This window comes from Macaca thibetana, chromosome 7, assembly GCF_024542745.1.
Source record: "Macaca thibetana thibetana isolate TM-01 chromosome 7, ASM2454274v1, whole genome shotgun sequence".
NCBI lineage: Eukaryota > Metazoa > Chordata > Mammalia > Primates > Cercopithecidae > Macaca > Macaca thibetana.
Genome location: NC_065584.1, coordinates 75,354,258 through 75,378,455, shown reverse-complemented (window position 1 = coordinate 75,378,455; position 24,198 = coordinate 75,354,258). Strand labels below are relative to the sequence as shown.

General features: G+C 39.1%; 1 protein-coding gene across 4 annotated transcripts in view; it reads left to right on the top strand.

The window, feature by feature from the left end:
* AKAP6 (A-kinase anchoring protein 6) overlaps window positions 1–24,198 on the top strand; it is a 652,282-nt gene that overhangs the window by 235,451 nt on the left and 392,633 nt on the right. The window lies entirely within an intron of this gene.

Below are 24,198 nucleotides of genomic sequence, written 5' to 3'. Positions count from 1 at the left end.
TGCAGAGCAAGACGTGTTTAAAACCAAGGCAGGGCACTGGCCACAAACCCCATGGTAAATTTCTAGTCAATTGGAAGTGATACTAAGGAAACTTCCTTTACCTAAACTGGTTCATCCTACATAATCTGAAATGAAAAGTCAAGCATTCTTGGATCTTAACACTTAAATGGTTTACAGGATGCAGCCATCAGCCTGAGGGGGAAAGATGGGCACTTAAAATGAAGCATAGAGCCTAGAGGAGAGAAGGTTCAGCCTTCTCAGGCTGGTTCAGCAGATCCTGAGCCCAGCTGCCCCATTAGGGGCAGCTTAACTAAGGGTCCTTTTCTCGTTGGAACTGCCTATCACCTTCTTACCTTGGTCAAAAGGTATTTCACACCCACCTCCATCAGCTCCATCCCTTAGTATGGTCTGTCTCCTCTGCTGAGAAAGGAGCCCCAGGAGGGCATGAAGTCAACACAGTAATTACATAGTAATTACTCAATGAATAACTATTAAGGGGATAAATATAAATTGCCCTATGTTCATTTTATTCTAGGATGTCTATCATGACTTTTTGGGGTACTTGTTTCGTTAGGTTGCTTAACCAATAGAGCCTTTCCACATTGAGTTCAAAGTCAAGGAGCTCTGGTTACTGCATGTGGCCTCAGAAAAGGTCTACACAAGTGTTTGGTTGTATTGCTTAATCTGCTTATTTAAGTTTCTCTTTTATTTGTGTAATATTTCTTTATTCCACCAAATAAGCACTGTCATGCATTTTTTCAAAAACATTTTAAATAAATATCACTTTTTCTGATTTCCACGTTGATCCGTAAGAATAAAGGGGAACTTGGGCACAGAGTTTTATATGTGGAAACACAACAAAACAACCTTGTAGAAGCAGTTCTCAACTGAGGCCTTTGGCAAAGCAGATGGGCAGGCCCACACTGGGGATGACCAGCTGTGTTGGGGCATCTTAGCTTGGCTCCCACTACCTTAATAAGTTACCCAATTTATTAATTTACAGTGAAAAATCACCACCTCAAGGCTGGGAATGCCCATGGCTTTAGAGATCATCTAGGCACAGATAAGTGCCTAATTTATATATTCATCTCAATGTTTTCCCAGGAGTCCCAGCTGCCTAACTTAATCTCTACTTGTGCCTTTAGTGGACAGCTCAAGCCCATCAAAGAGCCCAATCTTTCTAGTTTCCATAAACATCACTACTCTGCTAAGCCAAAGCATGACTCTCCACCCCACATACATGTCTATCAACAAATCCTGGGACTCCATCTCCAAAATATGCCCTAAAGTTACTCTCTTCTCTCCAACACTACTGCTGGCATCCTAGTCAAGCCACATCACTGCTTGCCTAGGGTACTTTTAGAACTTTCTAACTAATCTTGCTGCTTCTTTTACCTTTAGCCTTGCAGTTTATTCTCCGCCCAGTAGCCAATGGGATCTTTAAAATATGTAAACAAGCATGGTGACTCAAGACTATGATCCTAGCACTTTGGGAGGCAGAGATGGGCAGATTGCTTGAGTCCAGGAGTTTGAGACCAGACTGGGCAGCATGGGAAACCCCATCTCTACTAAAAATACAAAAATTGGTGGGCATGGTGGTGTGTACCTGTAATCCCAGATTCTCTGAAGGCTGAGGTGAGAGAATAACCTGAGCCTGGGAAGTTGAGGAGGCTCATGCTCCACTACACTACAGCCTGGGTGACAAAGTGAGACTCTGTCTCAAAAAAATAAAATAAAAATAAATATACAAATGAGGTCATGTCACTTACTTACTTCCTACTGGACTTACAGTAAAACTAAAGCTTTTTCCTGTGGCTCTGCTCTTGGCTGTTTCTCTGATCCTGGCTCCTGTACTTTTCCCCGTGTTCATAAAGCTCCAGATTCACTGTAAGTTCCAAAGAAGCATTGGGTTTGTTCTTCTCTGACAGCTTTTCCTGTTCCCTCTGCAGAGAAGCTCTCTTTCCCCATTGTTACATGGCAGATTCTGGATCCTCACCACGCTATCAGCCAGAGGCACAGTCATGTTTAACATCTGGGGGTGCAAACCTGGGAGAGGGTTGGGCAGGGATTGGCAGTGAGGAAGTAGGGCTTCAGCTGTGTTTGATGAAGGGCAAGCACAAAAAAAGAATCTACCCATTACCTAACTTGTCTACACACTTCATACTCCCTTTCGCATTGCTGGTTCTAAGTCTTTTCATCATGCTCTACCATCGTGTCAATACATGACTTTTTAAAAAGCGTAGTTAGAAAATGCTTTTAGAAAATGCTTGGGGCTGGGTGCGGTGGCTCACGCCTGTAATCCCAGCACTTTGGGAGGCCGAGGCGGGCAGATCACGAGGTCAGGAAATCGAGACCAACCTGGCTAACATGGTGAAACCCCGTCTTTACTAATTAGCCGGGCATGGTGGCGGGCGCCTGTAGTCCCAGCTACTTGGGAGGCTGAGACAGGAGAGTGGTGTGAACCAGGGAGGCAGAGCTTGCAGTGAGCCAAGATTGCTCCACTGCAGTCCAGCCTGGGTGACAGAGCAGGACTCCTTCTCAAAGCAAAACAAAACGAAACAAATGCTTGGGGTAGGCTTTGTCTCTGCTCTTAAATTAAATGTCATTTTTTTTTTTTTTCAAATAAGCCATTCCTGATCCCTCTTCTTAAACCACCTACCACCCAGCCATTATCTAGTCCATCACCTAGCTTTATTATTATTATTGTTAGCATTATTTGAGACAGGGTCTCTGTCACCCAGACTGGAGTGCAGTGGCACAATCTGGGCTCACAGCAACCTTTGACTCTCAGGCTCAAGAGATCCTCCTGCCTCAGCCTCCCAGGTAGCTGGGACTACAAGTGCATGCCATCATGCCCAGCTAATGTTTGTATTCTGTGTAGTAGAGATGGGATTTCACCATGTTACCCAAGCTCATCTTGAACTCTTGGGCTCAAGCGATCTTCCAGCCTCTGCCTCCCAAAGTGCTGGGATTACAGGCGTGGCCTTTATTATTATTATTTTTTAATGGTTCTTATCACTAGCTGCAGTTACTTATTTATTTGCTTGTTTGTGTTTTCCCTAAGGACCTGAACTGTTGAGTTTTCTATTGTATGTCTGTTGTCTAGGACAGAGCCAGGCACTTAGAGAGGATTCAGTTCACACCTGTGGTTGTATAGGTGAGTCCAAGCCTATGTGGTCAGTGCCTTCTTTCCCCATAGACAGGCTTACACAGAAAGTCACATAAGGAAGGCTGCTCAGTGAGGACTGAATTAGGACAAAGGCATTGGATGAATCAAGGCCCAATATGTTTGGTGCTCTCCCATTAGGAAGGGTCTGTGAGTAGTTCAGAAGTTTGGGGGATCTTGCCTGGGGAGTCTGCCCAGGAAAGTCTGTTCTTCTTCTGTAAATGGTTGTGCCTGGCCCCTCTCACATCCCCCTTTTTGTTGTACTCCTTCTTTGGTAATGATTTTGGTTAATAAGCATAGTCTCAGGTCTTCTAAACCCAGACCCACACTTTTTCTTTAAAAGTGATTTTATCTTCTGGTCATTGCGTTCGTCCTAAAGTCTATTTCCCAGAGACCACTCTTATCTCCCTTATTTCCAAGTTCTTAGGGAAAATTTTACCTCCAGAATGAACTACAGACAACTGTTATAAAGTTCCCATGGGGAAGTGATTGCTCTTGAGAGTGAATAAAAACAGAGATTAAAAATTGGAAACAGTGAAATATACTGAGTATTTTTTTCCATTAGTTTTAAAACTGAAAATGCAACCTACATATTTTGCTTCTTAGCTTCCAGATATTCTTCAGTAAGAAGTATGAGAAACCAGCTGAACCAAATTTAGAATCTCTCCCCCTTCTTTTGATTCAGAAGCTGTGCTGTACAGGAAAACCAGATCAAGAACCTTAAAAGGTTTTGATTTTAACTGAGACCACTGGTTTGGGTGAATGTATTTGGGTGCTAAAAAGGTAAAGTAGGTATCTCTGCTTCCTGATGAACAGTCGTCTCAGGGAGAATATTATTTGTTTTCCTGGAAACATGATAGCAGGAAAGAGGCAAGGTGTAGACTAGCTAGCATAGGCTGGATAACAGACAGAAGTCTTGAAGTGACTTTCTGAAATCAGCTCCCCGAAAACCCCCATTAGATAGATTCTGTCCTAAGCTACCTCCACATGAGATTTGGGTCTGTATCTTTGATTTTGACGTGACTCTCTTTTTTTTTTTTTTAATTTATTTATTATTATTATACTTTAAGTTGTAGGGTACATGTGCATAACGTGCAGGTTTGTTACATATGTATAATTGTGCCATGTTGGTGTGCTGCACCCATCAACTCATCATTTACATCAGGTATAACTCCCAATGCAATCCCTCCGCCCTCCCCCCTCCCCATGATAGGCCCCTGTGTGTGATGTTCCCCTTCCTGAGTCCAAGTGATCTCATTGTTCAGTTCCCACCTATGAGTGAGAACATGCGGTGTTTGGTTTTCTGTTCTTGTGATAGTTTACTAAGAATGATGGTTTCCAGCTGCATCCATGTCCCTACAAAGGATGCAAACTCATCCTTTTTGATGGCTGCATAGTATTCCATGGTGTATATGTGCCACATTTTCTTAATCCAATCTGTCACTGATGGACATTTGGGTTGATTCCAAGTCTTTGCTATTGTGAATAGTGCCGCAATAAACATACGTGTGCATGTGTCTTTATAGCAGCATAATTTATAATCCTTTGGGTATATACCCAGTAATGGGATGGCTGGGTCATATGGTACATCTAGTTCTAGATCCTTGAGGAATCGCCATACTGTTTTCCATAATGGTTGAACTAGTTTACAATCCCACCAACAGTGTAAAAGTGTTCCTATTTCTCCACATCCTCTCCAGCACCTGTTGTTTCCTGACTTTTTAATGATCGCCATTCTAACTGGTGTGAGATGGTATCTCATTGTGGTTTTGATTTGCATTTCTCTGATGGCCAGTGATGATGAGCATTTTTTCATGTGTCTGTTGGCTGTATGAATGTCTTCTGTTGAGAAATGTCTGTTCATATCCTTTGCCCACTTTTTCATGGGGTTGTTTGTTTTTTTCTTGTAAATTTGTTTGAGTTCTTTGTAGGTTCTGGATATTAGCCCTTTGTCAGATGAGTAGATTGCAAAAATTTTCTCCCATTCTGTAGGTTGCCTGTTCACTCTGATGGTAGTTTCTTTTGCTGTGCAGAAGCTCTTTAATTTAATGAGATCCCATTTGTCAATTTTGGCTTTTGCTGCCATTGCTTTTGGTGTTTTAGACATGAAGTCTTTGCCCATGCCTATGTCCTGAATGGTACTACCTAGGTTTTCCTCTAGGATTTTCATGGTATTAGATCTAACATTTAAGTCTCTAAACCATCTTGAATTAATTTTCGTATAAGGAGTAAGGAAAGGATCCAGTTTCAGCTTTCTACTTATGGCTAGCCAGTTTTCCCAGCACCATTTATTAAATAGGGAATCCTTTCCCCATTTCTTGTTTCTCTCAGGTTTGTCAAAGATCAGATGGCTGTAGATGTGTGGTATTATTTCTGAGGACTCTGTTCTGTTCCATTGGTCTATATCTCTGTTTTGGTACCAGTACCATGCTGTTTTGGTTACTGTAGCCTTGTAGTATAGTTTGAAGTCAGGTAGCGTGATGCCTCCAGTTTTGTTCTTTTGACTTAGGATTGTCTTGGAGATGCGGGCTCTTTTTTGGTTCCATATGAACTTTAAAGCAGTTTTTTCCAGTTCTATGAAGAAACTCATTGGTAGCTTGATGGGGATGGCATTGAATCTATAAATTACCTTGAGCAGTATGGCCATTTTCACGATATTGATTCTTCCTATCCATGAGCATGGTATGTTCTTCCATTTGTATGTGTCCTCTTTTATTTCACTGAGCAGTGGTTTGTAGTTCTCCTTGAAGAGGTCCTTTACATCCCTTGTAAGTTGGATTCCTAGGTATTTTATTCTCTTTGAAGCAATTGTCAATGGAAGTTCATTCCTGATTTGGCTCTGTGTTTGTCTGTTACTGGTGTATAAGAATGCTTGTGATTTTTGCACATTAATTTTGTATCCTGAGACTTTGCTGAAGTTGCTTATCAGCTTAAGGAGATTTTGGGCTGAGACAATGGGGTTTTCTAAATATACAATCATGTCATCTGCAAACAGGGACAGTTTGACTTCTTCTTTTCCTAACTGAATACCCTTGATTTCTTTCTCTTGCCTAATTGCCCTAGCCAGAACTTCCAACACTATGTTGAATAGGAGTGGTGAGAGAGGGCATCCCTGTCTTGTGCCAGTTTTCAAGGGGAATTTTTCCAGTTTTTGCCCATTCAGTATGATATTGGCTGTGGGTTTGTCATAAATAGCTCTTATTATTTTGAGGTACGTTCCATCAATACCGAATTTATTGAGAGTTTTTAGCATGAAGGGCTGTTGAATTTTGTCAAAAGCCTTTTCTGCATCTATTGAGATAATCATGTGGTTCTTGTCTTTGGTTCTGTTTATATGCTGGATTATGTTTATTGATTTGCGAATGTTGAACCAGCCTTGCATCCCACGGATGAAGCCCACTTGGTCATGGTGGATAAGCTTTTTGATGTGTTGCTGAATCCGGTTTGCCAGTATTTTATTGAGGATTTTTGCATCGATGTTCATCAGGGATATTGGTCTAAAATTCTCTTTTTTTGTTGTGTCTCTGCCAGGCTTTGGTATCAGGATGATATTGTCCTCATAAAATGAGTTAGGGAGGATTCCCTCTTTTTCTATTGATTGGAATAGTTTCAGAAGGAATGGTACCAACTCCTCCTTGTACCTCTGGTAGAATTCAGCTGTGAATCCATCTGGTCCTGGACTTTTTTTGGTTGGTTGGTAGGCTATTAATTATTGCCTCAATTTCAGAGCCTGCTATTGGTCTATTCAGGGATTCAACTTCTTCCTGGTTTAGTCTTGTAAGAGTGTAAGTGTCCAGGAAATTATCCATTTCTTCTAGATTTTCCAGTTTATTTGCGTAGAGGTGTTTATAGTATTCTCTGATGGTAGTTTGTATTTCTGTGGGGTCGGTGGTGATATCCCCTTTATCATTTTTAATTGCGTCGATTTGATTCTTCTCTCTTTTCTTCTTTATTAGTCTTGCTAGTGGTCTGTCATTTTTGTTGATCTTTTCAAAAAACCAACTCCTGGATTCATTGATTTTTTGGAGAGTTTTTTGTGTCTCTATCTCCTTCAGTTCTGCTCTGATCTTAGTTATTTCTAGCCTTCTGCTAGCTTTCGAATGTGTTTGCTCTTGCTTCTCTAGTTCTTTTAATTGCAATGTTAGAGTGTCAATTTTAGATCTTTCCTGCTTTCTCTTATGGGCATTTAGTGCTATAAATTTCCCTCTACACACTGCTTTAAATGTGTCCCAGAGATTCTGGTATGTTGTATCTTTGTTCTCATTGGTTTCAAAGAACATCTTTATTTCTGCCTTCATTTCGTTATGTACCCAGTAGTCATTCAGGAGCAGGTTGTTCAGTTTCCATGTAGTTGAGCGGTTTTGATTGAGTTTCTTAGTCCTGAGTTCTAGTTTCATTGCACTGTGGTCTGAGAGACAGTTTGTTATAATTTCTGTTCTTGTACATTTGCTGAGGAGTGCTTTACTTCCAATTATGTGGTCGATTTTGGAGTAAGTACGATGTGGTGCTGAGAAGAATGTATATTCTGTTGATTTGGGGTGAAGAGTTCTATAGATGTCTATTAGGTCTGCTTGCTGCAGAGCTGAGTTCAATTCCTGGATATCCTTGTTAACTTTCTGTCTCGTTGATCTGTCTAATGTTGACAGTGGAGTGTTGAAGTCTCCCATTATTATTGTATGGGAGTCTAAGTCTCTTTGTAAGTCTCTAAGAACTTGCTTTATGAATCTTGGTGCTCCTGTATTGGGTGCATATATATTTAGGATAGTTAGCTCTTCCTGTTGAATTGATCCCTTTACCATTATGTAATGGCCTTCTTTGTCTCTTTTGATCTTTGATGGTTTAAAGTCTGTTTTATCAGAGACTAGTATTGCAACCCCTGCTTTTTTTTGTTCTCCATTTGCTTGGTAAATCTTCCTCCATCCCTTTATTTTGAGCCTATGTATGTCTCTGCATGTGAGATGGGTCTCCTGAATACAGCAGACTGATGGGTCTTGACTCTTTATCCAGTTTGCCAGTCTGTGTCTTTTAATTGGAGCATTTAGTCCATTTACATTTAAGGTTAAGATTGTTATGTGTGAACTTGATCCTGCCATTATGATATTAACTGGTTATTTTGCTCGTTAGTTGATGCAGTTTCTTCCTAGCATCGATGGTCTTTACATTTTGGCATGTTTTTGCAATGGCTGGTACCGGTTGTTCCTTTCCATGTTTAGTGCTTCCTTCAGGGTCTCTTGTAAGGCAGGCCTAGTGGTGACAAAATCTCTAAGCATTTGCTTATCTGTAAAGGATTTTATTTCTCCTTCACTTATGAAACTTAGTTTGGCTGGATATGAAATTCTGGGTTTAAAATTCTTTTCTTTAAGAATGTTGAATATTGGCCCCCACTCTCTTCTGGCTTGGAGAGTTTCTGCCGAGAGATCTGCTGTTAGTCTGATGGGCTTCCCTTTGTGGGTAACCTGACTTTTCTCTCTGGCTGCCCTTAAGATTTTTTCCTTCATTTCAACTTTGGTGAATCTGGCAATTATGTGTCTTGGAGTTGCTCTTCTCGAGGAGTATCTTTGTGGCGTTCTCTGTATTTCCTGGATTTGAATGTTGGCCTGCCCTACTAGGTTGGGGAAGTTCTCCTGGATAATATCCTGAAGAGTGTTTTCCAACTTGGTTCCATTTTCCCCCTCACTTTCAGGTACCCCAATCAGACGTAGATTTGGTCTTTTTACATAATCCCATACTTCTTGCAGGCTTTGTTCATTTCTTTTTCTTCTTTTTTCTTTTGGTTTCTCTTCTCGCTTCATTTCATTCATTTGATCCTCAATCGCAGATACTCTTTCTTCCAGTTGATCGAGTCGGTTACTGAAGCTTGTGCATTTGTCACGTATTTCTCGTGTCATGGTTTTCATCTCTTTCATTTCGTTTATGACCTTCTCTGCATTAATTACTCTAGCCATCAATTCTTCCACTTTTTTTTCAAGATTTTTAGTTTCTTTGCACTGGGTACGTAATTCCTCCTTTAGCTCTGAGAAATTTGAGGGACTGAAGCCTTCTTCTCTCATCTCGTCAAAGTCATTCTCCGTCCAGCTTTGATCCGTTGCTGGCGATGAGCTGCGCTCCTTTGCCGGGGGAGATGCGCTCTTATTTTTTGAATTTCCAGCTTTTCTGCCCTGCTTTTTCCCCATCTTTGTGGTTTTATCTGCCTCTGGTCTTTGATGATGGTGATGTACTGATGGAGTTTTGGTGTAGGTGTCCTTCCTGTTTGATAGTTTTCCTTCTAACAGTCAGGACCCTCAGCTGTAGGTCTGTTGGAGATTGCTTGAGGTCCACTCCAGACCCTGTTTGCCTGGGTATCAGCAGCAGAGGCTCAGTTGAAAATGCAGAAATCACCGGTCTTCTGTGTCGCTCGCGCTGGGAGTTGGAGACTGGAGCTGTTCCTATTCGGCCATCTTGCTCCGCCCTCGACGTGACTCTCAAAGTTAGAGTAGTCAACAGAGACTCTGTTTACAAGATGTTCTGTCTGGACTGTACCCAGACTGTGATGCCTCTGACATCTGAAGTTAATGCACATACCCAGTGATCACATGGGGTCTGGAGGGCCTACTGGGAAAAAGGATTGAATCCTTTCCACAGCTGGGATTTAGGACATCAGATGGACCTGACGGACTGAAGATGATGGAAGTCCAAGGATGATGGGGCTCCTGGGAGAGGATTCTCTGTTACCATGGGACAAGAAGTCTGCCCCAGTGTGGGGGGAGGAAAAGGGATGGTGAATTGTGGTACAGTATGTTCCCAGCCCTGGAACCTGGGCTGGCACCAGGGCAGTGTGGATAACTAATGAGGGGAAAGGGCTATGGTTGTGACTTGGAGGACCTCCCCAGTGGCTGAAGCCAACTTTCCCCTTGTTCAGCAGGTGCAAAAGGGAAAGATTATTCTCTTTCTCCTACTGCTGGAGCATAACTAGTAAGCATTGCCTCAGATGGCAGTGGTGCCACCAAGGTGACAACTGTGGAGTCTAGGGTCCATAGTTGTGATAGTGAGCAACAGCCAGGGTTGATTCATGGGCATATCTAAAACATGCCCTTGGATTCTCATAAATTTTTGATAAGGAGAATGAACTCTGAGTGGAACTTAACTTCTGACATTAAAAGTTACTGGCTTGTTGGATTCTGATCGTAATGTTAACTTGACTGTGTGTTAAAGCCTGAAGCATTCAATTCACACCATCTTTGAGTGGTTTCCAGTACATCTTAAATATTATAAGCCCTGGTTTAACATTGAAGACAAAGTATCTTTATTTTCTGGAAAGAGTAGTTATTTTCATTTTCTCCCTTTAGATCACTATTTTTCAACAAATAGATCTTAACCCATTTAGCAGGTTGTGAAATTAATTTAGTGAATTAAAGAGCTAAATAATGAATTAGAAAAGGATTTCATGAATAATGATAAGTGCTATGTTGTAAAACTTGGTTTAATTAAAACCAAGTTCTTGGTCATGGTGTAAAAATGTATTTTTTGAGTCAAGGCCAGAACAGTTTGATAGTGACTGCTTTAGGCCATTCCCAACTTTCCTCAAGATATTTGATATATACTTTAATTTTGGAACATATTATGCAAGGAAATGTAATCTGGTGCTGTTTGTGTAACATTATTGTTTTAATTCTTATATGGGATTAAAATTTACATGAAATACCCATTAAATTGGCAACCCCAAAAGCATATCCCAAATCTCTGAAAATTGGAAGATGAGGTTGATGTATTTGTTGATGGGTATGAGGATGTTAACATTTATTATTTTCCCAAAGCCCAGATTTGTGACTGTAATCCTTTTTATGGTTGATGGGTGCTATGATCTCAAAATTCATATGTTGAAACGTAATTGCCAGTGTGATAGGATTAAGAGGTGGGGTCTTTAGGAGCTGATTAAATAATAAGGGCTCTACCCTCATGAATGAAATTAGTGACCTCATAAAGAAAGGTTCCAGGGAGCTAAGGCAGCAACCAGGTGCCATATTGGAAGTAGAGAGTAAGCCCTCACCAGACACAGAATCTGCTGGAGCCTTGATCCTAGACTTTCCAGCCTCCAGAACTATGAGAAATAAATTTCTAGTGTTTATAAATTACCCAGTCTAAGGTGTTTTGTTATAGTAGTCTGAATAACTGACTATGTTTTCCTTAGGGTGTCTTCTTAGGGAAGCTGGATACTAGTAGTCAAGTGTATAGAGAGTGTGGTTTCATTATGGTGCTTATTAGTGGAAATGCTTTTTCTACAATTAGTGCTAAGTTGTGTAAGAATATTTGGTATCACCAACTAAGAAAAATGGTTGAAATAAAAAGGATGTCTGATGTTTGAATGGCTAATTTTAGATATTTAGAAGACCCAATTATGTGGGAAAAAAAATCTATCTCAATTAATTGTTGAGTAATTATCTCTCTCTTTTCCCCATCCAATGCTGGAAAACAGACTAAGTGCTAAATAAATCCTTTTTTGATTGTTGAATGATTAATGTATTTTCATCATGATTTGGAGAGATGATATAAGCCTCAGACCTACCACCTGTTTTGGACTACTTATGAACACTCTTGGTTAAGATATAGAAAAATTAATATTGGTGGTTCCTGGCACAAAATTGTGGAAGATCTTTGGCTATACATGAATCTTAGCCATATGCACTAATGTATTTAGAGCTCAGAATGGGGGCATTATTTGTTGAGGTGGCTCAATCAATCTAACAGATTGTACAGCTGTGTAATTTTTCATTAGCAAAAGTAGCATGGAAACTGAAGATTATCACAGATTTTGCAATTTGAAAGAAATAGTGAAAACAGTTTAGAGAAAAGTAATACATTTCATAAAAGGATTTTGAAAAAAATCTAAAGAAACTGGCATTACTTTGATTAGAGAAGTGTTATTGGGGCCTGTTACTTAAAGATGTTGGTTTAATAACATCACCATGAGCTCTCACTGAACAAATAGCCATCTGTTTTTGTGGTCTTACAGGATTAGATATTTTTAGGGGCATCTACCAGAGAGAGTATATGAGTTAACTCTTTCCTTGCCTTGAGAGTTTTCACTTCAATTGAATTCATAGAGTATCTAATGTACACTAGGAGTTTTATTAATAGTATCTTATTTAATCCTCACAATAACCCTCTGTTAGAAATGAGGAGACTGAGTCTCAAAAGGTTAAGTGATCAACTTGGGAGTCAAATCATGTATTATGAGCCTTAAGTCTAATATTCTTTCTATTTTGGTGCACTGGCTTCATACCCTTCTATGGATGTGAGAAATTTGAGTGGCTATAAAGTATAATAGTTCTGGCTAGGTACAGAGGCATATGCCTGTAGTACCAGCTACTGGGGAGGCTGAGGCAGGAGGATTGCTTGAGTCCAGGGGTCCTGGGCAGTAGTGCTCTATGCCAATTGGATGTCCACACCAAGTTCGGCATCAATATGGTGACCTCCTGGAAGCAGAAGACCATCTGGTTGCTAAGAAGGGGTGAGCTGAACCAGGCTGGAAATGGAACAGGTCAAAACTCCCATGCTGATCAGTAGTGGGATCATGCCTGTGAATAGCCACTGCACTCCAGCATGAGCAACATAGCAAGATCCCATTTCAAAAAAAAAAAAAAAAAATTCTGGTTTTCTTACATTAGACAGTTAAAAGGAACGAATGTGAGGGTGGGGGGCTTATTTTATTAAGAAGATCCAACCTATGTGTATTTTAATTCATCATAAGTAGGAATGTGAGCAATTTGAAATGGGGACATAGATGAAGTCCTGGGGTCCCTCTAAGTAGGGGTGTCATAGCTACCTTGAATAAGGTACCTATGTTAGTACCTTGCCCACTCTGCTGTCTTCAAAATTTTACATCTCAAAATAGGGGAAATGTTATACAATTAAAGTGAAAAGGAAGAAGGCATGAATGACTAGTATCCTAACATGGAGGTGGGTGGAACAAGAAATGAACATCTTTAATGAAAAATGTTAACAAATCAATTGATTTCAAGCTGTGGCATTTGTAGAGACCATGGTTCTTACCCTTGGCTGCACAGTAGAGTCTCCTGGGAAACTTTAAAAAACCCACTGTCTGGCTGGGCACGGTGGCTCACACCTGTAATCCCAGCACTTTGGGAGGCCAAGGCAGGTGGATCATAAGGTCAGGAGTTCAAGACCAGCCTGGCCAAGATGGTGAAACCCCGTCTCTACTAAAAATACAAAAATTTGCTGGGCATGGTGGCGGGTGCCTTTAATCCCAGCTACTCAGGAGGCTGAGGCAGAGAATTGCTTGAACCTTGGAGGTGGAGGTTGCAGTGAGCCGAGATCGCACCACTGCACTCCAGCCTGGGCGACAGAGTCAGAATCCGTCTCAACAACAACAACAACAACAACAAAACCATTGCCCAGGCCATGTTCCAGAGCAGTCACGTCAGAATCTGGGTTTGGACCCAAGCATCTGTCTTTTGAAGACTCCCCAGGTGATTCCATTGCATAGCCAAAGCTGACAGCACCTGGAAGGAGATGCTTCAGAGCAGAGGGTTTTTGGATACATCTTGCTTGCTCCATTTATTCTCCCTTCCTTCCAAACAGATAGCCAAGGATTTAAATACACTTTTTTTTTCATCAGGAGCAAGGGCTTCTACATGATTTGTTTGAACTTCTTCAGTTTTTCAAGTAACTTCATAAAGTCAGTATATGCAAAGGGAAAGAAGGAAATAAGTACATGCCAGACACTTACCTATATGCTTTAAATGTACTATCTTATGTTATTATCTTAACTTTTCAAATACAAAAGAAAAACCCAATCCAGATAAGGCAAATATTTCTCTCTCATTTGATTTTCACAACTCCTCATTGAACTAGAAATCATCTTACAGAGCAGTCCAGGCACAGGGCTGCCCATCTATGGTTTTGCAGGTTACATATGAATGGCACCTGTTGAAGTTGTGCAGTGTACCACCTGCAGGGCCTTATGTGGCTATTTTATATAGTCATGGGAGATACAAACATCTTTGTAGGCAAAGGTGTTTTGGATATGAAAGACAGAATGGTTCTTTTCTTGTCTGGATCCAAGGTATGATGGGAGGTATATACATATGATTGAGCCTGGTGGAAACACATTATGAAGGACCACAAAAACTTAAAATGGCTCAGAGAAGTCTGGACTTGATTACGGTAGTCATAAGGACACCCACAAACAAAGTAATAATGTGGTAAAATAAAACCATGTCTTAGGATGATTTTGCAAGTGTGTTCAGGTTAGTCTGGAAAGGGGAGAGATGTGAGACAGTTATGAGGCTGTTGAGTAAGTGATGCAGAGTAGCTGGGCTTGGGTGGTGGAAGTGGGAGGCAAGAAAAAGTTCATCAGACCAGACACCAAGCAGAGGAGTTAGAGGCAATTGGTTTTCTCAGTTTAATTTGCCCTCATCAGGCTCAAGCTGAACTTATATGTCTCTTGTCAGTTGGTATTAGGGCTGAGGGTTGTTTTTTCTTTGTATAAATGTGAATAGAATAAAAAGGAACAGAATAGAAATCTCTTCTCTGTCCACTTTAACATTGTGGCTGTTATCAGTGGGCTTTTTGGTGTAAGCTGCTTCTATTGTTCTGTGATACTTTAATGTACCAATTTTCTTCATTATTTGAATAAGGAAGATTTGCCAAATATATCATTAAATTGAAAAGGAATATGTGAAATTCAGTATGAGAAGTGATCTGCTGTTCTCTCAAGAAAGAGGGAATGATTATAAGGTCTACTGGAGAATGAGTTCAAAAGTCTGACAAACTGGCCTTTGACAAATCATGAAGAAGGTCTTCTGTGCTTCTTGCATTTTTTCTTCTTTCCAAAAATGTAATTTCTATTAAAAGCTTCTATAAAGTAATTCAAGCAATAGTGTTAACAATGGCTGCATCTTCAACATTTACCTCTGCAAAGGGAAAATGGAATCCATTTCTGTAATAGTGAGTCAGGCATGATGAGGAGAGAGATTGTCACTAAGGGTGATTCTTGAGTCCTTCAAATAATACCACATAGGAGACTACTTCTTATGTATGTGTCTATGCTCCTATCTTGGAAGTAACTAGGAATAAAATGTGTTTCATAAAACATTTAAGTATAGCATTTACTTCTGTTAACTTCTATCTGTCCTCCCACAGTCCAAATTCTTGGGCATGGCCTCTAAGTTCCTTGAAAATCTAGACCAGCTGGCCTGTTGTTCCCTCTCTTGACATTTTCCTTCCTGCACCTCTAACAAGCCATGCTCATTCATAAATCCATACCTTGGAATATGGTTTCTTCTCTCTCTGGGAAATTACCTCATTCTTTACCCCAAACTTCTCTGCCTGGAAAAATTGCTGTACTTACTCTGAATCATAGCTAAAATGTCATCTGCTTGGTTAAACCATCTTGCCAGCCAAGCTGGTTAATCCTTCTGTAGGTTTTCTGGTTCTTTTCTCTTTTTTTGAGATGGAGTCTCACTCTGTTGCCCAGGCTAGAGTGCAATGATGCAATCTTGGCTCACTGCAACCTCTGCCTCCCTGGTTCTAGCGATTCTCCTGCCTCAGCCTCCTGAGTAGCTGGGACTACAGGCATGTGATACCATGCCCAGCTAATTTTTTTGTATTTTTAGTAGAGACGGGGCTTTGCCATGTTGGCCAGGCTGGTCTTGAACCCCTGACCTCAAGTGATCTACCCGCTTTGGCCTACCAAAATGCTAGGATTACAGGTGTGAGCCACTGTGCCTTGCCAGTTCTCCCCTTATTTTCATATGGGTGTCTATCATAACATAATCATGGACACGGCATTCAATTTGAGATATTACTACTCTAGCTATTTTTTTTTCTATTCCTATATTCATTCATATTTCTATTTCTATATTCATATCTGTGTTGATACATTTGTATGACTTTGAAATCCAGAGACAATGAGCATAAAACTTTTTCCCTTTATTTTGTTGATTAGATACATACAAACTAATAGACTTGTAAATAATTGGCAGATCTTCCTTAGGGAAAGCTAGTTCCCATACCTGTACTGGAAATCTGAGGGTGTGAATCAGATTCCTAGATGTGCTGGACATTTTGTATTTAGGGATGATTTGAGGGAGAAAGCCTCACCTCAAAAGTTCTATTTGCAATTTTATATATAATGCATTGAAGAATATTTAAAGGTAAATTATGTTGGTTGATAACTTGATGTCATTACTATAAGAGATTCAGAGATGGTGTATTTTAGCTTATTTGAATTTTCTGTGCAATATTTTGCATAGACAAATATAGGATTTGTATAAGTGGGTACACAGTTACCTCATTATCATGGCAAAAACTATTTGTTAAATACCATATGTACTTGATGTGCTCAATTCTATATAAATGTGTTAATTCTGGTAGTTATCCCACAATCTGTTGGATTATGCTCTTTTATAATGAGTAACAAGCTAGGTAAATAAAAATGAATCTAAACTTTGTGTGGATTAATACAGAAGATATTATTTTGTATATGTAGGATACAAGGTTTCCTTTTCATTTTTCTCCTTTCTGCTTCTTGTGATCTACATGTATCTCTTCTTAGTAGTTATAAACCTGAGATTAAACCTGAGATATCTGTATTTCAAAAACTATTTATTTTTACTGTCATAGATTAAGTTATAGACTTTAAGAATAGATTGTTGGAAAATGGTAAGTTTTCTTAGAGCTAGTAGACATCTTTTTTTTTTTTAATTTTCAAGATTGTTGGGCTTAGCATTTCCTATAGATCTACAAGCAACTGTTTTTTTTTTTTTGTTTTTTTTTTTTGTCTGCCACAGGATCAGAAGTATAAATATTTTATAACTGTTTAATGTGGTTATTTTAAAATTCAGTACACCTTTAAAAATGCAATTCCATGAATGTGTTACAGGTTTCCAGAACAAGTTTACTGACGCTTAAACCACAAGGCTTTATAAAGACAATGTATTTATTTGATAGAATTTTATGGTTTCTACTTTTATTTTAAAAAGCAAATGTGGTATTTTTTTACTCATCACACTTAAATTATTTGTTTGTGGTCATAGATTTGTTAGCCAAAGATAGCAAAAAAAAAATCTTATTCTGAAATGAAACTATTTAAGATGATTATGTTTCTCTCTCCCCATGTTATGACCCCAGCTAGACATCACAGCATGAACTCCACCTTTACAACTATTCTCAGCCCTATTTGACTTAAAACCAGTGATTCAAGGCCTAGCAAACAACTCATCTCTCTACTAAAAAGCTTCATGCACACTCAGCCTGCACTGCTCTGAGAGCACCTTGTCTCTTGATACATAATTTAGCACCAGTGTTTACTACCTTGCATTCTTATTTGCTTTTTTCATATGTTGTTTTCTAGTTTCCTCAAACAAAACTAAGAGCTTTTTAAGGGCAGTTTCTCCTACTTTTTTGTATAAAATTGTAAATTCTATTTTGGTCAACTAATTGAATCCTCGTGTTATGATTTTAAATTTTCCTTCTGCTCTTTCTAAGTGGCACTGGGTGTACTAAAAAAACTATAACCTCCCAAGGACATTTCATTCGCAAGTATTCACTAGTATTTAAAAATTAGCGTAATTGTTCATAGAAGCTTTGGGGTTAGGACTTGGCCAAAAAAGCAGAATTTTCCTGGAATTAACCCAGAGAAAAATTTGACATTTTTAAAAAATAAGAATGAGATGTTGAGTAACCTTAATTAAGTTTCTTCAAAGACAGCAGACTCCAGTTAATATAACCTAAAATTTGGGTCAAGTTAAAGTTTGAAACCCTTTGAAAGTCTTTTATTAATTCAACTCTTCAAAATTATCAGTGTATCGCATAATCATGTTTAAGAGAAAGTAGAATTATGCATCTCCCTCCATCTTGGACTAGTTGGCAACTTAATAATTCATTGACATCCATTTTCTGTCCAAGTGAGAGGATGTGCTCACTCATGGCATTCTATCTAACAGTTCCTACAGTGAGAGTCTTGGTTTCAAAGGTTAAAACAAGTATACTGACATATTTAAATCAGTTACAAATCTACCCATGCACACTGCTTTTTCTGTAGTAAGCACAGCAAATGGGAAGAACTAGAAATGAAATGCACTGAACATTTTGATTAATGATGCCCAGGACCAAAGGTCCTTTTTCGGGGAAGGAAAAGCATGTATAAATGAGGCAAAGTTGAGTGATTTTCATTTGTAGTTGAATAACAGTACCTCAGTGGCAGCTTCTCTTCGTTCTCAATTGCCTGGACTAGAACCAAAATCTGGCATCCTCCTCTTATTACTAACTTTATAATGTGGCAATGCCTCCCTTTTCTGGGTCTCAGCTTCTTCACTGTAAATGGAGGGAACTACAGAGTACCTTCTAACCCTACCATTTCGTGACAATAACCAAGTACATCCTAAGCAAACTGTAAATTTTGCCAAGTTTGTGGCCTTGATCCCCAGTCTACTTTTTCTGCGTCTGGGTGAAGACCCTTTCTTCCTCTTAAAGTTTCTCAAGTCCTTTACTCTTCCAGTAATAATATGAGTGAGCTACCAATCCTTTATGCTTTGTTTTCCTCAAAGCACATGTATTATCTCAGTTAATCTTTAATACCTGGCCCTCTAGTGTGGGACCCGAGGTACAGAGAGGGTAATTTACTTGCCTAAAATCACACCACTACAAAGTGGTAGAGCTGGGAATAAAAACTAGGTCTTCCTAATCCTAAAGTCTGTGTTAAGCTTTTTAGATTGGTAATTTTTTGAGAATATGATGTAAACCATAAACTATCTATAAATGTTGCACACACGTGCCAGTAATATTTTGCATACTCTATCAAGAGATCCTTTGAAACCCATTCATGGGGGACTCCAAGTTAATACCTGTAGTATACTGTATCATAGTGCTTTTTCAGTTTACTTTTTTCCTGATTTCAAAATGGAAAGATTCTGAGAGAGAAAGGGAGATATTAGCGTTGCATACTTGATTCTAGAATCTTGATTCTACAAGGGAGATATTATTCTAAAGGGAGATATTAGCAATGCATACTTGATTCTACAATCTTGATTCTACAATGTTTAGCAAAAGACAGATACCTGGATTCTTGTTTACATTAGGTTTCCTCACATACATGAGCATCAGGAACTTTGGGGAAGCTCTCACTCCCAGGTAGAAGATGAGATTGCAGGAAAGATCATCACCTTGACAAATTAACTCTCCAGTCTGCTCTTTTAATATCTGAATTTCCTTTACCCTCTACAAAGGCTTTCTATAATTAGAAGTTAGGCATTAAAAATCAATGTCATTGGGAGAAGTAATGCATTCACTTCCATTTACATCAAGAATAAATACCAGGCTGGTGCAGTGACTCATGCCTGTAATTCCAGCACTTTGGGAGGCCGAGGTGGATGTATCACTTGAGATCAGGAGTTTGAGACTAGCCTTGCCAACACGGTAAAACCCCGTCTCTACTAAAAATACAAAACAAACAAACAAACAAACAAAAATTAGGCAGGCATGGTGGTGCACGCCTGTAGTCCCAGCCACTCAGGAGGCCGAGGCAGGAGAATTGCTTGAACCCGGGAGGCAGAGGTTGCAGTGAGCCAAGATAGTGCCACTGCACTCCAGACTGGGCATCAGAGCTAGACTCCATCTTAGAAAAGATTTTCTGTTGGAGAAGACAGCTCTGGTCCCATAAAGAGGGAAGGGAAAGGCTTCAGAAAGAGGCCCTGCTAATCAACTGCCAGTTTTTACCTTGAGTCACATGGCCTGAGGACTGATAATCTAGTTTAAGTAGAACAAACTAGATTCCAAGCAAGTAGGTAGTAACGGCTAAAATAGTTGAAGGTATTCTTGAAACTAGATTGGGGCTGTCTTCCCAAATTTATAAGGTATATTGAGATGTCCTGGCCCCTTTTCTTGATAGTGGTTAATTTAGTTCAAACTGCGTCAGAGATTTCAGAAGCACACTGAGAGCAATAAAAGCTTGATGCCTCTTTAGTATCAGCCAGCTTTTAATGGCTGGAATGGGAGTTCTTCAAATTAGTGATAGTCAGTTGTCATGCCTACCCTCATGCCTCCTTCTTGCCTGCTGGCTGGTTCCAGGAGAGGCAGAGTGGAAAGCCCCCAGGATTTGGAGATGGCAGGCCTAGTTCTGCTCCTGATTCTGCTACTTACTAGAAGTTGGACACCAGGCAACTCAGTAATTTCTATGAGCCTTAATTTCCTTAGCTGTAAACATTCACCTCTGAAGGTTGTTGTAAAAATCAAGATCATTCTTTAGAAGAATTTTGAAATTTCTCTGATGCTACATGACATGTTAGTAGTTGTGATTATGATTCTATCCCAATCTAAATACTGCTTGCTGATTTTGTGACTCTGGTAGGGTGAGCTGGGGGGTGTGTGTGTGTGTGTGTGTGTGTGTGTGAGACAGAGAGAGAGAGAGAGAGAGAGATTGATTTGTGGCAACTTATATATACTGCCAATCAAAATACATTCCTCTATAATTTGGTTTTGGTCATTAAAACACAGTGAAATATAGGAAATATAGCCTCAATTAACAAGGCCTGCAAGGGGCAGGGCATATTTTGTTTGAAATTTTTAGTTAACAGGATGTGATAAAAATAAATTTGACTTCTCATTATACTTTTTTTTTTTTTTTTACTGTGTATTGGTACACTTTCTCTTCCAAACTTCAAGTGCATAGTATTGAACATACCTAAAGCTTTCTCAGGATTAAGGATACTGAAGTTTTTGAAGTCATCAGTTACAATATCATTTTCATGTAAGAGTAACAGATTTGGATGTATTAGGAGATTTACATTGCAAATTTGCCCCTTCCTTCAATATCTTTTCTTGAGGTTTCTTTTTTTCCTTCTAAAAAGTAGAAGGAGGGAGGAATCCAATTAACTGAGGGCCTTGGTTAATTATAGTTTTACTGTTAAGAATGCTACAATTTGGGCCAATTTGGTCTTTAAGAAAGCTTCTTTAAATCCCAAATACAGAAAAAAATCCCTTCTATATGAATGTTTACTGTATCTTTTTTTTTTTTTTTTTTTTTTTTTTTTGAGACGGAGTCTCGCTCTGTCGCCCAGGCTGGAGTGCAGTGGCCGGATCTCAGCTCACTGCAAGCTCCGCCTCCCGGGTTCACGCCATTCTCCTGCCTCAGCCTCCCGAGTAGCTGGGACTACAGGCGCCCACCACCTCGCCTGGCTAGTTTTTTTGTATTTTTTTAGTAGAGACGGGGTTTCACCGTGTTAGCCAGGATGGTCTCGATCTCCCGACCTCGTGATCCGCCCGTCTCAGCCTCCCAAAGTGCTGGGATTACAGGCTTGAGCCACCGCGCCCGGCCCTGTATCTTGTTTATAATGTAAAATGTTGAAAATAACATAAATGAGGAAAGTGGTTTATTATTATGTTTTGTCTATCTAATATCTGGTAGTGGAAAAAATTAGTTTACTCTATTGCTTTATATTTGCAAGTGGATTGGAATTTGGAAATACTTATGAACAAACAAATATGCCTCCTACTTTGTTCGGGTCTGAAAGTCAGATTAGCCTTTAGCTAATTTAGTCTTGATTCCTCAAGACTAAATTTTATACTGGCTGGTGTATGAGAAAATAAGATATTTTGTTGCTATAGTAATTTTGATATAATCAAAACTTGTAAGAAGAAAACATGAGCTTCCTAATTACTACATATCCACTCAGTGAGCTGAATAATTTATTATCCTTTTACAAAAACCTGATCCTGCTTTCAATGTTCCAGTTCCCATTTTCTTCCTTCCATTTATTCCATTTATTATTCTTTCTTTCGGACCTGTTCTGCAGAGTTTGCACAAAAGATATAGCTTTATTTGTATACAGCTATTTATTTGCTAGTATGTGGACTAGTATCTAGGAAACTCACCAAATTAGAATAGTTATGCCAAAGTATAGAAACCATGTGTAAAAAATGTGCACTTGGGCCTAATATTGCAGGCATTGCAGCTTTTTAGGTAAAGGTGTCGTGGACTAATTTATTCCTGTATCTTCTAGTTGTCTCCTAGACACAAGTTGGTTATTTTTGTTGTTGTTGTTTAAACAAAACATTTAATATTTTTACTATAAAATAACACATAAAATAACTGTGTTGACTGCATTGCCCAATATGGTAGCCACTAGTTACATGTGGCTTTTTACATTTAAATAAATAAAAATGAAATAAAATTTTTATTTATTTAAAAATAAATGCAGTTTCTTAGTCACACTAGCCACATTTTAATAGTAGTTAGTGGCAACTGTTCTGGACAGCAAAGATTTCCAAATCATATAGAATTCTATTGGAGAGTGCTGACTGGTGTTTTAACCCTACTTCCTCCACCCCTTTTCTCCAAATCAAAGGTAAGTTGTGACAATATTTCTACTTTATCAACTATAACTCTATGCTATCATTTTTCTTTTTCTTTTTCTTTTTTTTTTTTTTTTTTTTTTTTTTTTTTTTTTTGAAGACACCGTATTGCTCTGTTGTCCAGGCTGGAGTCCAGTGGTGCAATCATGGCTCACTGCAGCCTCCACCTCTGGGGCTCCAGCAGTCCTCCCACCTCAGCTTCCCAGCTGGGACTACAAGCATGCACCACCACGCCCAGGCCACCATGCTTGGGTAATTTTTGTATATTTTTTGTAAAGATGGGGTTTTGCCTTGTTGCCCAGGCTGACCTCAAACTCCTGAGCTCAAGCACTCTGCCGACCTTAGCCTCCTAAAGTGCTGGCATTACAGACGTGGGCCACCAGGCCCAACCTATGCTATAATTTTTAATGCTGCATATTAATCCACTGCCTGGCTGTGTTTTAATGTATTTTCCTAGTCTGCTATTCATGGATATATAGGTTACTTTTGTTTTTTCCCTATTATAAAAAGTGTTGTGATTATTTTCTTTGAGAATACATCTTTGTATACTTGTCTAAAATATTCAAAATTGGAATTGCTTGGTCAGACTGGGCACAGAGGCTTATACCTGTAATTCCAGCACTTGGGGAGGCTGGTGAGGGAGAATTGCTTGAGGCCAGGAGTTTGTGACCAGCCTGGGCAAAATGGGGAAACCCTGTTTCTACAAAAAAAAAAAAAAAAAAAAGAAAGAAAATGAATTGCTTGGTCAAAGGCTATGCATGTTTTACATTTTAGTACATGCTGTTGAACTGTGCTCCACAGACTGTATTAATAAACAATCCCTTGGTTGATTGTGAATATTCTTATGTACTGGGGCAAGTTACTGAAGTTCTCTAAGTCTCATCTAATTTTCTGTTCAAAATAGGAATAATAGTATTTACCATTTACCTTACTAGGTAGTTATGAGATAAAAAATGAAATAATACATTTAAATACTTTTAAAAAATGAAAGTGCTACTGTCATGTATAGTATTCATACTATTAAGCCATCTATTGTTGGGAGGATGAAAATCAGAGACCCTGAATCCTCTATGATCTTAGTTTAACACTCAAAATAAGGAAAAGTGGTGGTAACATGAGCTTTAAAGACTTCCTTATGGGAAAGAGAATCCTAGCTTCAGAAACATAATTTATTATTATAGACATAAGCACACCAATATAAATGTAAGATTTTCCATTCAAGGACATTTAGAAAAGTGGGATAATTTCTGTTTTAATCTTAGAATTGGGTGAGATATGTCTAATGTTGACAGTGGGGTGTTAAAGTCTCCCATTATTATTGTATGGAAATCTAAGTCTCTTTGTAAGTCTCTAAGGACTTGCTTTATGAATCTGGGTGCTCCTGTATTGGGTGCATATATATTTAGGATACTTAGCTCTTCCTGATGAATTGATCCCTTAACCATTATGTAATGGTCTTCTTTGTCTCTTTTGATCTTTGATGGTTTAAAGTCTGTTTTATCAGAGACTAGGATTGCTACCCCTGCCTTTTTTTGTTTTCCATTTGCTTGGTAGATCTTCCTCCATCCCTTTATTTTGAGCCTATGTGTGTCTCTGCATGTGAGATGGGTCTCCTGAATACAGCACACTGATGGGTCTTGATACTTTATGGAATTTGCGTCTGTGTCTTTTAATTGGAACAT